The sequence below is a fragment of the Miniopterus natalensis genome, chromosome 9, assembly GCF_054644295.1.
Source record: "Miniopterus natalensis isolate mMinNat1 chromosome 9, mMinNat1.hap1, whole genome shotgun sequence".
In the NCBI taxonomy this organism is placed as follows: Eukaryota; Metazoa; Chordata; class Mammalia; order Chiroptera; family Miniopteridae; genus Miniopterus; species Miniopterus natalensis.
The window spans coordinates 63,358,147-63,375,926 of record NC_142089.1 but is presented as its reverse complement, the minus strand read 5'-3'; the positions used below and the strand labels follow the sequence as shown (position 1 = coordinate 63,375,926).

The following is a 17,780-nucleotide window of genomic DNA, read 5'->3' as shown; positions in this document are numbered from 1 at the left end:
TAGGTTTATATGTTAATCTTTGACTGCTACAGAGTAGGTATGATGTGAATACTTGTTGAATTTAATACTTGTGAAAGTCCAGTAGAAATCTGTGGAAGCTGTGCCTTAGTTCCTGTTTCATAGCATTTTGTGGTTCTTTTAGGTATTCTGGGTGTTGAGTGGGCTTTTCAAAAATCCTCTTTCTTTTCTACAACCCCCAGAGTATAATCTTCAAAGCTACCTTCTACATCCCCCCTCACCCAAGAAAATTCATCTTTCCTTTTAGCTGTCTGTGTTACTCTTGTTTCTTTGAGCCCACCTTTGAATTTAGGACTTGTAAAATTATAAACATTTGTAAATGTTTGATCTCTGTGTCCATGGAACAGCTTTAAAAATCTTCTTTAATCTCTGAGAGGAGGCAGTCAAGAAAAAGGCATCTTCGATTACAGAATCTCTTTGAAGTTTTCTTTCCGTTTCAGTTTTTCGCTCTAGCACTCTTACTTTCAGCGGCTCTGAGGTGGGTTTTTTATTAAAACATTTTTCCCCCTTTTGCTTAGGACTCCTTGGCAGTCTTTCAAAAGTTTGGAGGCAGAATTAGTAAAATTATACTTTGATTGAACTTTGTTTATTGTTTTTAAACTCTGCTTCTCTATTATTTTCATCTATTTTATATTTTATTGCTGCTTCTGTTGTAGATTTCATGGTCCTACGAATGAGCAGTTATTTTCCTTAACTAGACTAGAAAGCTCAAGTTAATAAAGATGTCTTGAGTCTAGGTTAGCTACTATGCATTTTTGTTTTGTAGGATTCTATACTTGTTTTATTTTATGAAATAAAACATGTGAAATCTTATAATGTGGGATTTTCTTTTGAGGTTTTATATGAATCAAAGCCTTGGTCTAGGCAATAATATTAAAAAATTTCACTATTATCAGTGGGGAGAGCTCCTTGTTCCCACTAGTTGCTTGTGGGAGTGGGCTGCTTGTGATATACCGAGGAAAAGAATTTTCTGAGACTTACACAGGAGAACGAGTGATTTTTATTTCTGTGGAATAAAACCCCCGAATTTCCAAGCTTCCATTTCCCTTTGTCCAGCCAAGGAAGAAGTCCCATTTTACCTTCATCAAGGCTAAGATCAAAGCCAGTGTCAAGAGTTTTTGCTCCATGTTAGGGCATAGTCCAGTCCAGCATCAGGGTAGCTTAGTTTCTGTTTCCTGCTGTAGCCATTAGTCCATTGTGTGTGGGGTCCGCATGGCCACATGGCTATGGAGGGAACACAGGCAGGAGCAAAGCCAAAGGACCCCGAGAGCCAAGAGAGAGCACGAACTCCTTTATTTTGGGAATATGTATCCCCGAAGTTTTGCAGGCTTGCAGTGGCCCTGCCCCCTCTGGCCAATGATCTCTGTTCCTAGGTTTGACCGACAGGCAAGTGCCTTCTCTATGTCACCCGAATCTCTGCGCATGTGCTCATCTTCTCCTTTGTCCAGTCCCTTCCCCCAGTAATCTGCAGGGAAAGCGCCAGTGGTTCCCTGGGGAGTGTGAAATTGCAGCTTCCTGGTAAAGCTGCCCAAATGACATGCCTACAATGTCTGGCCTTCCCTTTGCTCCTTTCCTATTATTAATAACTAGCTAATTACAGTGGTATCATTACCACAAAAAGAAGGTATCTTGTTATTTTTTCATTCAGGTAACCCTGTGCGAAATTACTGGTGGTCTTTTTGTCTCTGTGAATATCTACTCTGCTTCACTGAGAAATTTGTTTTGCGTTTTGTGATCAGATTCATGTATTACGAATGTTTAGGCTAGATAGCATTAAACAGACCATTAAAATATATGTATCATAATATCTTGCATATTTATGTTGGGCTTTTAATTCAGTGATGAAGGTTTGCTTCTGTTTTCTCCTTTATACTTAATATCACACACACACTATCACATACGTACGATCTAAGTAGGAGTAGTTTCAGATTGCTCCCTATTTGATTTTAGATGTAATCGATACTCTTACTGAAAGCCAATGAAATTGAAAGGCTTAACTTTGTAAATAGAGTTTTTGTTTCTTTAATTCTGTAATTAATAATGATTGCTTCTCAAGTTTCCTTTGGCGGGTATTCTCATGGACATTCCAGGATCTTATAGAGCTGCTTGTTTGATTAGAAAATTATTCATCACTTGCCTCTCAATTCTTTAGGAAAGTGGAGGGCCTCCTAATTCACATTAGTGAGATTGATTTCAGAAAAAAGACTATACCACAAAAAATACTTTAATTATTTTATTAGGTACTTTTTATCGTATTTAGGTGAAATATTAAGAATGCAGTCCACTGACTAATTTCAGTGCTTTATTTTAGGCTTTAGAGAGGCAGTGTAGGAAAGAAAGCAGGTAAGAATGTGTGATGACACTGGGCTGCATAAGCTTAAGAACTATGTCATTACTTATTTGCTGTGTGACCTTGAATAAGTTGTTTAACTTCTCTGTACCCAGTTTTCCCATCTGTAAAATAGGATAACAGTCCCTATTCCGTATGTTTGTTATGAATAATAAATGAATTTAAAATATTTAAGGCATTTAGAAATGCTTAGAAGTGTTTTGAGAAGAAACACTCTATACAATCGTAATAGGCAGCTCAGTATACTACTATTAGTATATTGCTTTTATTAATATCCAGGGATAGGTCTGTGTTTGAATTCTTGCTTTATAATATAATAGTTATGGGGCTCTCCCAGCTTACTTTTCTTTGAGTCTGAGTTTTCATCTTTAAAATGAAGATTATAGTATGTGGTACCTAATGAAGTCATTGTGAGGGTTGAAGATGGGAACTGTAAGTGACTTGCTATGGGCAGAGTAGGACACTATAATTGTTTTAATAGTAGTTGTAGTTTTTATTTTATTTTTTCTTGAATACACCATGATACCCGTACTCTTTTCTTAAGCTATTGTAATATTTAACTATATACTGCTAAATGGATATCTAGAGTTTATAAAAGGAGGAACTCTTTTGGAATTCAGGGCTTTAGACATGAATTGAAATAAATGTCTCTTAATTGCAGGCTATGAGAGCAACATGGTGGGTATCATTAAAGTCCCACCACTGAATGTTAAAAATGGATGTGAGTGCTGAGCCAACATTTTCTCTCTCCTTTATTTCCTGTCATTCCCTCCTCTCTGTCCACTAATATCTGTTGTGAGTTGTTACGGTGGCTGGAGTTATGGTGCAGACACGGTAGTGCTGTCCTCATATTTTAGAGTGATGGCATGGGGGCCAAAAAAGGTGCAAAGGCATAAAGGATTAGAAGGATTTCAGAGGCACTGTTAGAAAGATGGAATTGCATTTTCTTAAATTCTTCTATATTCGTAATGGTAATAGTTATAAAAAGCACTGGAATACAGTGGAATCTTGGGAGGGCTGTAGTGTGGGCTAGTTTTGTCAAAGTTTGCCTTTTGCTAATGTCACATACTGATTTTCTTTTCCCCAGAAGGCAAAATTGTTTCTAAACGGAAACCTCAGCTTACTGAGCTTAATATTGATTTTGAGGGCTGCATCGTTATGATTGGAAAATAGGTTACAGCCATTTTTGAAATGAGAATACCTCCAAACTTTTGCATTCAGTATGGCATATGCTACATGTCTGATACTTCTCACTAAAGCTAATGACATGGCCTCCTGTCATGAGCATGGACACATGTTTTAAATTCATAAATGGTGGTCCACTCAGAAGTGTGTGCTGTGTTCATTAAAATATACATAAGAACTGGAATCAAATTAAACATTTCAAATAGCTAATTTTATCAGCTCTTAATAATTAAGTAGTTTTTAGCACTGAGAATAAAGGTAATTAAACTATATTTACTACATGCTATAAGATTTCTGCTCAGGAAGATGAAAGGGGGTATTTATTTTTCATATATTTAAACATTGGTGTTTCTGTTTTTATTCTCTGGGAGTTTTGTATATAACAAAAGAACTTACTGAGTTTTTTTCATTATGAAACTATAATTATAAAATACCTTTAATGCTTTTTAGTCTACCTAAATTTAAGCTATTGTAATATTTAACTGTATACTGCTATACAGTTGCAGTCTCTTGGAATGTTAAAGCTCCATCTTTAACTTCTGCAGTTAATAAAAAAGTATTTTCTGCTACTGTGGTATATTAATCTTTAGAATGGGTTATATCTTTACATGGTGTAAAATACCTAAAATATAAAAAGATTTACAGGCAAAAGTTTGTTCTTCTCTGAATTCCTTACTTGCTCAATCCTCATAAATTGTCCAGGTTAAAAAAAAATTATGTTTCTTGTGTATCCTTCCATAGTTTATAAAAATGCAACCAAATACAAATATAAATCTTTATTTTTCTTCCCCTTACCACATTTAAGAAAGTAGCAATCCAGAGACATAAGGTAATATAGGTAATAAATGTTAGATGTTAGATAACAACTTGGAAAGAACAAAGTCACAGTGTTTTTATAGTTGGAAGTTACTTCATTCAGTGATGTGCCTCTCCTCTCCCCCAGTAGTTCAGGCTGAGTGTACATGTTTACTTCACCTTCAGAATAGAAAGTTCCTGGACCCTTTCTGGTACTGTTTCTGTTTGACCCATCCTATGCAAACTTACTCACTCATGCAAACACTGGGTGCTTTATACAAATATTACCACCTGTATTTTTTATTTGTGTTTCTCAAAGGAGTTTTTGGTAAAATTTGCATAATGACATGGCTCATTTGGCTTTGTATATTGTTAAGAGTTCAGATGCTGTGGATATGGAAGATTATAGTGTGTACCAAATAAAAGGTGCCGTGACAGGCAACGTTCTCAGGATAACGCTGTCTTCAGTATTTAAGTCTCATTTGCATATTGAATCTAGACCTATGATTATTAACCCAACTCCACTTACAGTTGATGAACATTTGCATAAAATTGGTCTTGATAGCTCGAGGTGTGTATAGTGAGCAAAATGTTAACTCCTTGTGTAGCATGTGTGACTCTGACTGACTGTTCTCATGAAAAACGAATCCAAGCACATTTGGTGTACTGGTAATCTTTTCTAGAAATTAGCTGTGTGTCGTGTCATACTGTCAGAACATGTCTGACAGTGTGCCTTTTCGTATTGGAAATGCTGGAGAGCATGTTTCAAATCCTAGCAGCTGTGCTGTACCAAATCCTCTTAGGAATCTCATTCTTAGAAGGGAGATCATTCAGGAGGGGGACTGTGGCTTGTGATTTGTTTTATAATTTTGAAAAAATTTACACTAATTTTATTAACTTTATTTTGGCTCTTTATATTTGGCATTAACTGACAACTTTCCAGTCATCTGGTATTTTTTATATGTTGTTTGGAGAAGGTGATTATTTTTATTAAATACTGTGTGAGTGTATGTATGTATAACGGTTTACTGGGGGCAGCGAGCTGATATAAATCACCTTTTCACATGAAGTTCCTGGCTACTGACAGAGGTCGATTACTTCTTAGAACAGAGATTGCCTCAGATTTGCAAAGGCAGAGGAAAAATCACACCTCTCATTTTACCTTTTTCCATCTGTGGTTAAACCTACTGTAAATATGTTTGTAAGTGGGTTAGGCCATTGAATAGCCCTCTGTATTTGAACAGTTTGATTCTGTCATTTTCATTGAATTCCTTCTTTTTAGGATCTCAGGATGATACCACTTTCGAGGTGGTGATTGAACAAACATCAGTGCTTAAATGATACACTTTCTATTAATTTTTTCCCTTTTATCATGACTAGTCTCTATGCCTGTGAAAATAAGTTTTTAATAAGATGGTAATTAAACAATACTCAAGATATTTAAAGTTTTGATTGCCTGGAGCAAATCTCATGAAGTACAAAAAATCTGGAGTGTGTGTTTGTGTGTGTGTGTGTATAACATATAACACTTTATAAATTTTGTAAGTGTTTATCAGTTATTTCTAGCTAGCAAGCACCCTTAGTGTATTCAAAGTATTAGATTTGTAAAACTCACTTTATATACAATATTAGATTTGGATGTATGTTATACTGTATAAAGTGAGACACGTCTCTTTGAAACTTAGCATGTTTTTTGTTTCCCAGTTCTGTGGTGTGCTGAATGATAAACAGTCATGTTCTTAGTCAGAGTGATGCCGGATCCCCTGAGGGAACTGGCAATTTTCCTCGGATGGCCTTGGTAAATCTTTAGCCTTTTTCCTGCCTTGCTCTCCCTGTGGCCCACACTTAGGTCAGATTACTGAGAAAGTCAGTGTTATTGATGAATGCTTTGCACATGGTTATAAAAAACTCAGTACCTCTGAGAAAGAACAGAAACACATAATTGAATGCAAATGGTGGCAACTTGTTTAATTTTGAGTTGATGTAGATTAATCCAATGTCATTGATCACTTGGATAGCACTACTTGGGGTCCATCTAATCATAATAATTCTTATTTTTTTCTTTAGGTAAGTTAACATTTGAGGATAACAAGTTTTTATTAGGTTTTAACAAAAGTTTTTTTGGGAGGAGACTATGAAGTGGTGATTACAGTTTTAAGTTTAATGAATGGAAGAAAAAAATAAACTGAGAATTGATTTAAATTTGTCCTTGGAGAAGAGATCAGCACTCTCAAAGCTGCTTCTCTGCTAGTGAGTTGGTAGTTGATGGGGATGGAGAAGATGGTGATGATATAAGCAAAAGTCTGGGAGGATCTAGTATAGGTATCCTAATAACACAAAACAAAAAAATTTAATGTGAGGTTATTGCATTGTAGAATTGTAATGGAGGAAAGAACAGCATTTAACTCAAGTGTGTTTTATAGCTAAGAAAACTGAGGCCCTTAGAGAATGGAGGACTTGTGCTAAGTTATTGAACTAGTAAGTGCTAGTCGGGAATCCAGATTTTATTTATTCAGCCCAGCAGCTTTTTCTTCACTCTTCTTCCATGTTTATTGGTTACGTAGAATTATTATTGGGCTATCAGATGGTTAGATGTGGTTGAGAAAGGAGGTAGGAAGACATAATGCAGAAGTTTATTTCACAGTTCTGCTCAAGACCAGTGCTGCTGATAGTTCTTAACAGTAGCTAATGTAACATTGAGGGCTTGCTATGTAAGAGGTGCTGTGCAAAGAGCTTTTCATGTACTTACCTGTCATCCTGAAAAGAGATTTTTGAGGTAGGTAGCAGTATTATACTATTTTGTGAATGCAAGAACTAAGTCTTAAAGAGATGATGTAATTTGCTAAAGACACCTACCTACTGAGTGTGGGAATATAGATTTGATCTAACGTATCCCATTCTGCTCCCCATTTTATGTCAGCCAGCATATAAGGGAAACACTTTGAACAAAGCCACAGTTTCTTTCAGCTCTGACATCCAGTGACCACTGGATTTTAACTTCTTTTCCTTAAAAATTTTTTCTTTTTAATTATAATATGGAAGTTAGTTAATTGGATCTCACTACAGCTTCCAAGAGGGTAGACTCCTTCATGTGGTAGAGTTTACTCAGGAAGTTCTACCAGCCCTTCAAAAGGGAGGAATGGGGTTAGCTTGCCAGTATTTGGTCCTCAGGACTTCAGACATTTCCCCACTGGTGAGTGATTTCTTTCTGAAGTGGTTTTAAGCCATCTTTAAAATCTTATAGTCATTTGAGGATTGATGGTAAATGGACAAGTTACCCAATTTACCTTAGCTTGGAAAATTGGAATACTTGCCCACCTCTTGTCTTTTCCTATTTCTTTTCTCCACGATTCCTCAGAGAATACTGATAGATTCAGCAGGCTCTCGGGCTTATTCTCGCATTGCCCGGGGATATCAGTGACCTGGCTGGATTTAGAGCAGGGAGACACTCTATTCTTCTTACTCATCTCGGCTGTAATTCCTTTTAACTATACTTATGGTTTTCTTTTCTAATCTGAACATTCAGTTTCTCAAAGCAAGAAAGAAAAACTCACTGGTAATCTTTTCTCTGGGTCTCCTTTAGTGATTGGGACTGTAGTCCTGTTGTACTGATTAAACCTCAGAGGGGTGTAGATTTAGGGATCAGCATCCACTTGTTCGCATTGTGGTTAGAAGCAAGGAGGATATTGTGAGCCAAGGTCGTGCTCTGTTTTTTTCCTCCCTCCTGTCCATTTCCTTTTCCTCCCTGTTATTTGCCCCTGGCAGGCACCAATAAGAGAAGCACAGGGCAGACCTTGAGGATTTGGGGGGCAAACCTGTGCCCTCTTTGCAGATAATGAGTCTTTTGAGAAACAGCCCCGGGCTTGTATTGGGCCTTGCTAAAGACTAAATACCTAATCATGAGATACCAGGTAGCCACATGGCCTGAGCTTCCAGTCATGAATTGGGTGTTGTCTGACCCATGTAGCTACAGATTGGGAATCAACAGCCACATTTTGTTGTCGAGTGGGAAATGGTGTAGTATGAGAGACCAAGCTTGGGCAGGTCTGGAATGTGTAAGTAGGTTATATGAGTAGGTGACTCATATGCCTTTGATCCCAGCTTCTGTTTCATTGCTTCCTTTCCTTTAATCCATGCTTATGGCTTTCTGGCAATTCCTTATGACCAGTTGAGCAAAGAAGAAAAATACTTGAGCCTAGTTTACAAATGAGTCTGCATGATATCCTGGTTCCACTCAAAAACAAACACTACAGCACTAAAGCTCCACTCAAGACTGACCATGATGACAATGGTGAAGGAGATCCTACCTGTGGGCAGAACTTAGAGCAGTATATTTTGTGGCCTATTATATTTGGAGTGGGATATGACCAGAGACAAAGATCTACATTGATTAATGGGTAGTTGCTAATGTTTTGTCTGGGTGATCAGGGTTGGAAGAAACAGAATATGAAGACAAAGAAGTCTAGAAAAGAGGCGTGTGATGGACCAACTGAATATCCACAAATTGGAAAAGATTGTGTCCCTTGTGTTCCACCAAGGCACCTATTGCAAAGGAAACTCTTACTAATGAGGTGGACAAAACAGTGTGCTCTGTGGATGTCAGTTGGCCTTTTCTTCAGCTACCCTGGAGCTTGCTCAATGGGCCCATGAAAAAGGGCCATGTTGGCAAGGCTGGAGCATTCATGGTTCAACAGTATGGACTTTCTTCTAACGAGCTGGACCTCGCTAGTTACTGAGTGCCCAATCTGCCAATAGCACAGCCCAACACTGAGTCCCTGACATAGCACTATTCTCCAAGGGAGCCAGCCAGCCTTCTGTTAGTGGTTGATTACATTGGGCCTCTTCCGTCATGGAGAGGGCAAAGATCTATCCCCAGTGCAATAGCCAAATAGTCTGCATGTGAATTTGCTTTCTCTACCTATAATGCCTCTGTCAGCACCACCATTTGTGGATTCACAGAATACTTGATCCACTGTCATGGCATTCTGTATTATATTGCTTTTAATCAGGGAATTCATTCTACAACAAACAAGGTGTAGAATTGGCTCCTTGGCTTAACTGGTCTTGCCACATACCCCATTACCTGAAAGTGTTCTGGTCTAACTGAAAGGTGGAATGGCTACTGGATACTCTGTTGCAGCACCAGTTGAGAAATAATACCATGAAAGGGTGGAGTCTTGTTTTACAGGTTGCAGCATATACTTTGTATTAGATTGTGCTGTCTTTCCCATAGTCAGGAATTCATGGCTCTGGGAGTCAGGCATTGGAAGTGGCTTTTCTCACTGTTATATTTGATAATTCACTTGGAAGTAAAAGTGGCTTTTCTTACTATTATACCTAATAACCCCCTTGCAGAACTTTTGCTGCCTGCCCTGGGAATAATGAGCTCTGCTGGTTTGATGATGTTAGTCTCTAATGGAAGAATATTTTCACTAGGGATCATCAGAACAATGGCTCCATTGAATTGGAAGATGAGGCTGCTATTCTGGGGTCCTTAGACCACTGAACCAACAGGCCAAAAAAAGAGGCCAATTTACTTGCTGGAGTGATTGATCCTGATTATCAAGGGGGAATAGCGTTACTGTTATGTAGTGTAGTCACAGAGACAAAATTGGAACCAGGGGATTTTCTGGGGTGCTTCTTAGAACTTCCATTCCCAGTACTAAGGGTTAATGGAAAGCTACATCAGCCCCAAAAGGGCAGAATGATTAGACTCAGATCTTTTAAGAATAAAAGTTTGGGTAACTCTGCCAGGCAAAGAACCCGGAGCAGCTGAGGAAGTTTAATTTTTAGACCTTCAATTTGAGTCTTAAAAAATTAAGTCTGTGCTTAATTTTTTATAATTATAATAACAACAACTTTTTAATGTTTTTGCCTGCTAATTCTAATATCCTCATCAGTTTTGATTTACTGATTTTTGTCCTCATTAGGGATTTTATTTCTCTTAGTTTTTGCATGCCTGGTAATTTTTGATTGGATGCTAGACATGAATTTTACCTTGTCAGATGCTGGATATTTTTGTATTGCTATAAATATTCCTGAGCTTTGTTCTGGGATGTGGTTACATTACTTGGAAGCAGTTTGATCCTTTTGAGCATGACAGAGCCATGCTTAATCAAGGGTGGCTACTGAGGCAAGACCCTTCCATGGACTCTACCCTGTGTTCCATGAATCATGAAGTTTCCCCATCTGGCTGGAGAGAGCAGACATTCCCATTCCTGAGTATCTCTGGGCGCTTTACCTCCATTCTTTGAGATCATTCTTTCCTGAAAGACTACTTTTGGTAGTCTCCTCACATGTATGCACTGATCAATGCTCAGCCGGAGATTTAAAAAGAGCCTCTGCAGATGTCTGGCGTTCTCTTGCTCTGTAGCTCTCTTCTCTCTGGTGCTCTGTCCTGCAAACTAGTAAACTTTGGTTTCCCCCAACTGTTAATGCTTGTCTTCTCAGTACTGATTCCTCTTACTGTCTTGGCTAGTAATACAATACAGACTGGAAACTCTGTCGAAGCAGTAAACTGGGGCACCTCATTTGTATCCCCTCTCAGGTGGTGGTGTCCTTCAGTGTGTGATGTTCAGTGTCTTGAAAAGGTTGTTTTATGTATTTTGCAATTTTTTGGTTGTGTCAGATGGGAGCTTTTAGTATACTGTTTGAGACCACATATTCATGTAACATTTAATAGGCTAAGATTAAACAGAAAAAAACATACTGATTATTTAGAAAGTTAAAAGAAAAACTTTCTGTGTAACGGGAGCCTGTTTTTAATCATTTATAACTACTTCTTAATCATGGGAAGATATTTCGTTTTTAAGATTTGTGTCCCTCCACATTTTTTCTTTATAAATTGTAGGACATAGAGAGAAAGCAGATAAGATTGACCCGATTGCCTTTGCAGGTTTGTGTGCAGAGAAGTTGAATGTGTAGAATCTCAAGAAGGTAATAGAGAAGTCTGGGAGTAGAGTTTATCTGAGCACCAGAGAATCGTTTGTAAATAAATGCAGGATTTGAAGAGGGAAGATTGGAAAGAGGAGCTCTTGAAGTACAATATTCTAAGGTCTTGCCTTATGGATGCATTTCTGTGTTTGTTATTTATGGACTTGAGATCTGCTTCATCTGTGTTAGAAAATTTATCAGGCTGCACCTAAAATGCTGCAGAAAAGTTGAACATGAAATGGGAAAGAAAGCTAACTTTCATGATACTTTCCATAGAATCTATTTCAGTTTGGGGTGAAAATTGCAAAACTCTGTGTCTCCCACTATTTAAAGGGTGTTCTGGCTGTGTGTGCCTGATGAAGCGAGGTTTTATTTATTTGGCTCCCCCCCCCCCATTCTGTGCCAGGTGCTTTACATATGCTATCTCATCTTGCCCTTTTAACAAATCCTTTGAGGTATTTGGTGCCCATCTCATTTTAAAGATGAAGATTTTGAGGCTTTGGTCAGAAAGCTCATTTGGTTGGAGTGTCGTTTCAGTGAACCAAAGTTGCAGGTTAATCCCCAGTCAGGGCACATACAGGAAGCAACCAGTGAATGCATGGGTAGGTGGAACATCAAAACAATGTTTCTCTCCCTCCCTCCCTCCTTCCCTCCCTTGCTCTCTCATGTCAGTAAGTAAAAATTTAAAATAAAAATAAAGAGGAAGATTTTGAGGCTTACAGGGTTTAGGTAAGTTTACTTAAGGTCACGGCTAGCAAGTAAGCAGGGATTGTACCTGGGACTTTGACTCATAGGCAAGTATTCTTTATATCTCATCACACACATTGGTTATGTTGGTTTTTTTTAAAATTTATCTTTATTGTTGAAGGTATTACAGATGTCCCCCTTTCTTTCCCCCATTGATCCCCTCCACATCTGCCTGCCTCTGAGGCCTTCTTCACACTGTTGTCTGTGTCCATGGGTTATGCATTTATGCATATAAGTTCTTTGATTAATGTCAGTTGCTTTTTCTAAAAGTAATAGACAAAGATTTCTTTTCTTGGGTAAAGAGCAAAAACTGAAGAACTGAAAGCAGTTCTTAAGTTATCAGTTTCTTCTGGGCACCAAATTAATAGAAAAAGGGAAGTATAGACTGAATAGCCTGTCCAACCTAGGTTTTGTGTTTTCCCTTTTACTCTAACGATTTTTGTTGAAATACCCACATTTGTTGAAATGGCCATACATGTTTTTTAATACACTTGTTACATATTTTTAAATGTATATTTAACCAGTTAATTATACATTCTTATTAAATGAGGCATAGACTATCATAGATTTTTCTATTAGATGGCACTTGGGGTCATAATGTTAGTGTTATAGAAGAAAAAGTCAGAGAACCCCTTTCGCAAATAAAATCATCTGATTCTTAAGCACTATTTAAATAACACTAGAAAAGCAGAGTTATTAGTAAAGGGGACAGTGGCTAATAGATATTTTGTTCTCCTTTCTTGGGGGGAGGTGGTTGTAAGACTAGGGTGGAGTTCAACACAGTCAATGCCTATATGTATTTTTTTGTTTAAGCCTGTTGCATTATTAAGAATGTTAAGCCCCGGCTGGTATGGCTCAGTTGGTTGGATGTCATCCTCTGCACCAAAAGGTTGCAGAGTTTCATTCCTGGTCAGGACACATGCCTGGGTTTTGGGCTAGATCCCTGGTAGGGGGTGTGCCAGAAGCAGCCAGTCGATGTTTTGCTCTCACTTTGGTGTTTCTCTCTCTCAAAATTAAAAAAAAAAAGTTAAGTAATGGTATATTGAGATAGCTCATAGTACTTTAAAGCTGAATATGTTCTGTTGTTCCTGAAGTAAATTAACATATGTATAGTAGATTCTAGAGTATCATCGTTTGGACACAGAAGTTTATTGAGGAAAGAAGTTTAGTGTCCATCATATAAACAATATTATTCATAAATGTCTAAAGCCTGTGGCCAACATTGAGAAAGTTCTTGAACTAATATAATAAAAGTAATTCTCATTGCTTGATTGTGAGAGTGAAGTTGGCACTTTGTGTACTTTTGTTTTGTTTGCTATACAAGTTAGTATCAGTTTATATAACTGTATTGTATTATGCTCTCTATCCAAAAACAAACAAGTAAATAAAATCCAGTGTGTTGTATCCTTGACATGAACACTATTTTGTTGCTGGCATATGGGTAGTCATTAGTTATATTCAGTAACATAACCTTCCTCATTTAATGGCACCATCTGTTAAAACTATGATTGAAACCAGTAGAGAGGAAGCCAGTTATTTTTTAGTTTGTGAGCGTGGAGTAAATGAGAATGTGTCTGAAGTTGCCTGCAGTCAAGTACTTTACAACTGGTCTAGTCAAACAATTGGAGCTAGTGCCACCTGGGAAAACCAGATCAGGAAAGAACATGATAATGCTTGTTTAGCGTGTTTATCTACTCTTAGCAAGGGTAATGTGTTATGAAAAATAAGTAACACATAATTAAGTTATTTAAAAACATTTGCATGTATGTCCTCTGTTTAATGCTATCAAACTGCTGGTATGTGTGGTTTGTGATTGCATCTAGCATGAGAGTTGGAAAAGGTGTTTCAAAGTGAGGCAGAAACCTTTACAAGAATGATTTATTACAGGCTTGAATTTGGGACAATTTTGTACTCATAAAATAAATCTTCAGATTATTAGACATTAATAAATGATTCTTTTTCATATCTATGACTTTATCTGTGTTGTGAAATACAGTTTTGCATTGCATGTATGGGATTATAGCAGAATTGCTGGTGGTGTGGGGGGACACTTATTTGTGCAGCACAGCCCCCTGTGTGTGTGTGTGGCAGTGTGTGTGTGGCAGTGTGTGTGCTGTCACTTTTTTCCTGTCTCCACCTGGGCTCTTGGAACACCTTTATTTATTTATTTATTTATTTATTAGTTTAAAAAAATATATATCTTTATTGATTTCAGAGAGAGGAAAGGAGAGGGAGAGAGAGATAGAAACATCAATGATGAGAGAGTCATTGATCAAGCCCACAACCAGGGCATGTGCCCTGACCGGGAATCGAACCCCGATCGCCTGGATCCTAGGTCGACACTCAACCACTGAGCTATGCCCGGCCGGGCATCTTTATTTTTAAAAAAAATAGTTTTGAGTTTGAAATTACATATGGTTGTGTTTGGTCTAGCTTCCCCTTCACACACCCTTCTTGCCCAAACTCAGGACCAATAACTGATATTCAGGTCAGGCTTCTCCTTCCCTCTCTCTTTCCCTTCTTTTTAAAATTTCTCCATTCTGTGAGTAAATCTTATCCAAATGATGAAAACAGAAATTAACACAATATAAAAGGTAGGGAACTATGGCAACAGAATTCAACGTTGGCTTAGAATCTGTCTTGAATAATTTTGTCAGGAAAAGTGTGATAGTAGTATCTCTGCTCGTGCACAACTGAAATGTTTCAGACTTGTTGAATGGGTATGCCTTTTAGATTAAAAATAATGTTCCCAGAGCTTTGAGGCATCTTTCTTTTCAGAATTCATTCTAACAGATAAGAGGCCTGATGTCATATGTTGTTTTTTCTCTCTCTGTAGGTATCTTTTCTTCTTTTCCTTTTTAGAAAATCTTATCTTTAGCCTCAGTTTGAAATATCAGAAAATAATTATTTCCACGTGTGCATGAGTTTTCAGTTGTTATGCTTAGCGCTCTATGGATTATCAGTCAGAGGCCCATGCCTTAGCTCTAGGAAGTTTTTTCTCTTTATTTCCATACCTTTATTTCTGGTAATCCCATTTTATGTGGTAGTTTTGTTGACTCTGTGCCTTTTAACTTTTCTCTCATTTTTTCTGTTTACTTTTTTGCTTTACTTTCTTGAATTCCCTTGACAGTGGTATACTAAAACATACACGGTAGCAGTTAATTTTAGTGCCTATTTAAAAATCCATATATGCATTAACTATACCTACAGAAGTCTGTATTCAGCAGTCTATTTTAATATTATTGATATATTCTGGAATGTATATGTATGTAATATTAATTTTATACACCTTTATTTTGTCATCAGTAACTTATGGGCTCATCTTTCTTGCTTCTCTGGAATGTTCCCAGAATTCTCTGCTGTAAATTACTTTCTTTTAGCCACTTGATTGTCTTTGGCTTTTGTTGACTTTTTTTGGCCAGATAAAGTAAGTCAGTTCACATCTACTGACCCCAAAATAATTTCATCTAGTTGTGAATATTTCATCATTTTACTTTAGTGCAGAGAAAAATTGCAGGCAAACTTTGCATTGCTTCTTAATAATCTAGACTAGTAAATATAATGGACAGTTCATTGTGCCTGCTATCTCTCTAGATGTAGGAGATACTCTAATAGTCTCAATGAGAGCAAGTTAGAGATTAAAGATTATTTTAAAGTCGTACGATCAGTTTCAGGAGGCTAATTCTTTAATTAATATATTTTGGATAGGGAAGGCTTTTCTATGACCCAGTATAACACATTTGTTACGTATTTCAGTTTAAAATGAATAGTGTGTTTAACCAAGACTCTGGTGTTTACTGTGAGTGTCATGCTTTTGCACCAAACTAAGAATATTAAAAACATTTCTTTGAATGGATAATTTATTCACATAGCACAAAGTTCAAAAGAAAAAAAGGGCATACTGTAGTGAAACTCTATCCATCGGCCTCAGCCACTAAGTCTTTCTGAAGAAACCTAGTTTTACAATTTCTTTTTCTCTCTATAAAGAAGGATATGGACTTATAAGAATAAATGTACATACACAATTATACACACACATGGCTTTTTTTGCTTCCCCCTAATACATTAAAGCTAGCATACATACACATGGTTTTATACCCTTTTGGTTTAATAATATGATTTGGGGATGCAGGGGTGGCTTTCAGGGCAACTGCTCCTTCAAAAGTCCTCTAAAGGAGCTTTCCCCCTATAGCAGTGGTCCCAGACCTACCTAATCATCATGATCATTCAGGACCTTTCTCTCCCAACATTTTATTATGAAAATTTTCAAGCATACAGAAAATTAAAAGAATCATCCAGTAAACAGTGTTAAAACAACAACAGCAATATGATTTGGTGATCAATTTCTACCAGCTCATTACAGATTTCCTTATTCTGTATTTTGAAATAGTATTGTGTTCTAGTGTATGGATGTAGGATAATTTATTTAACCAGACCCTTTATTCTAGACATTCCTGATGTTTCTATTCTTGTCTTTTGTTATTACTAACAATGCTACTGGGATGCCCACATCCGTGTTTGTGTGTTTCATTTTGCACATGTGTAAATCCATATATTTGTAGAGTAAAGCCCTGACAGTGTAATTACTGGCCTAAAGGTGTATAAATTTATAATTTTGATAGATATTGCCAAATTTCTTTCCATAAAGATTGTACTGTTTTATACTCCCAGCAGCAATGTATAAGCTTGCTAGCTTCCCCAGAGCCTTGTGGTTCTTTTCTTTGCTAATTTTATTTCATTTGTTTAGTTCATTGGGATTTGAAAAAGATAGGTTCAGTGATTCTGTATTATTCTGTCATCCTTTACCTTAAACTTAACCAATAAATTTTTTCCCAAAGCTTTTTTTCACTCTACCTTATACCTTCCTCAAATTTACTATTTACATTTAAGTACAATTGTAATATCTGATGGTTATCTTAGCTGTTTTCTAGTACAACTCCCATTTTATAGCTAAAGAAACTTAATTAGAATTAACTATCATTTGTGTTAGAAACTGACACACTGGTTTATTTTTTTAACTAAGCTGAAACAGTAAGGAGACCACTGTATTTGCCAGGCTTTTAAAAATAAAATATTTTTGTGACTAAGCATGTTTGTGGGACTAATTATATTGTTTTTGTATGGATTTTTGGAGGAAGAAAATGTATATTAAAGGTGTTTTATTGGATAGTGAGGCAATGACATATAAGTGTGTATTTCCAAGGCAAAGCAAGCATAACTCTCCTTCAAATAAATTGTTGTAGTCATGTTTTGTTGTTGCAGAGAGCCCATTCGTTTTTTTAATAACAAGCAGGAAAGGGTTGAAAGTTATAGTGAAATATGTAACCTTATTTGAGAAGAATGATAATTTTTGAAAAATCTTAGGGTAATCAGTTTGTAAACAAAGAAAGCAAACTAGTAAGTTTATGTAGTGATCCAGTTGGGAGGAGGGGAATGAGATATGATATAATATAACATTGCCTGCCATTTTAGGCTTATTTTATAGCACTTCAGTTATTCAGTGTATTAAAGGCTTTAAAATGGGATCCTTTACAATATACTTACCCAAACTCAATGGGAAAAGGAAATTGCTATGTTGTGTTCAAATCTTGTTACAATAAAATCTTACTGCTATAGTTGACTGAAGAAGTAAGTATACTGATTCAAAAATGTTTTATGCCATGCAAGATGCTTGCTGTATATGTTTTATAAAGTAAATCAGGATGGAGGTTAGTTATTTAATGGGGGAGGTTTTATTGGTTTCTAAGTCATG

General features: G+C 36.8%; 1 protein-coding gene across 5 annotated transcripts in view; it reads left to right on the top strand.

The window, feature by feature from the left end:
* Nucleotides 1-17,780, top strand: part of CDKAL1 (CDKAL1 threonylcarbamoyladenosine tRNA methylthiotransferase) — a 551,454-nt gene that overhangs the window by 50,083 nt on the left and 483,591 nt on the right. The gene's annotated exons all lie outside the window — the stretch shown is intronic.